Source organism: Meleagris gallopavo, chromosome 5, assembly GCF_000146605.3.
Source record: "Meleagris gallopavo isolate NT-WF06-2002-E0010 breed Aviagen turkey brand Nicholas breeding stock chromosome 5, Turkey_5.1, whole genome shotgun sequence".
In the NCBI taxonomy this organism is placed as follows: domain Eukaryota; kingdom Metazoa; phylum Chordata; class Aves; order Galliformes; family Phasianidae; genus Meleagris; species Meleagris gallopavo.
In genome coordinates, this window is record NC_015015.2 from 30,721,177 (window position 1) to 30,722,183 (window position 1,007).

A 1,007-nucleotide genomic window follows, 5' to 3' on the forward strand; every position below is an offset into this window, starting at 1 on the left:
TTTTTTTTAAGTTGTTTAAACAGAAGCTCTGTTACATATTGCACTCTGTAATCGTAGGTAGCAGAAGTGAGGCCACAAGTATCTTGTTATCAAATAAATGGCATTGATATCTTTCTGTCATAAACGTTATATGTGAATGAAATTAGATGTAGCCTTGTTGCCTACAAAACCACAGCACTGAAACCTCTTGTGCATATAGATACCTTTCTACTATTTGTGGGTGGATCTTAACTCATTTTACAGACTGAGCTTGCTGTGAGTGCAGAAAAGCACATACCACATTGCTGTGCAGGAATATTAGAACTGGGTCTCTACAGACTGCAGCACTGGTAATGTCTGGCTTGGTCACATGTGTCTCAATTCAGGGGGACAGGGCTTATTGCTTGAGGGCAATGCCTTGCTACCATGGCTATGCAGCTTCCTTGGCTGGTAGATATGTCAGTGGCACTCCACATCACGTGAACTTACAGGCTTTTGGAAATGTCTGCACTTCACCGTTAAATGTTCAATGGTTTATCTCTTCATCTTTATATCTTGTTGTGTGCTATTCTAACTTATGGCTTAAGTATTGTATAATATATATTTTAACTGTCATCTCATTTCTCATCATCTTAGATAAATTGAAAACTGACCATATTCAATATTAATGCACTCATCAACCTTACTAAAACAGAAAAACTTAAAATTCTAGGTAGTAGAATTGTTTACCTGGTGGCATTAAGTCTCTGTTCATCTATTTTTTTTAAAAAGAAAAGTTTAAAAAATAATGAGGTAGATTGAAGAAATTGAGAATGAGAACTCAAGAGAAGGCAGCAACTCAGAAGAAAAAAAAATGAAAGCTGCTTAGGACACCTAACAAAAGAGGCAAATAAAAACATACAGCTGTTTCCTTAAATTTTCTCTCTGTTTTGTGATTTCAAGAATTTTGCACTGTTTGTCACATGACATTTCCAAATATCTCCATTTTCCAAATTGCCTTAATGGATTTTTTTTTTTTTTTTCCACAG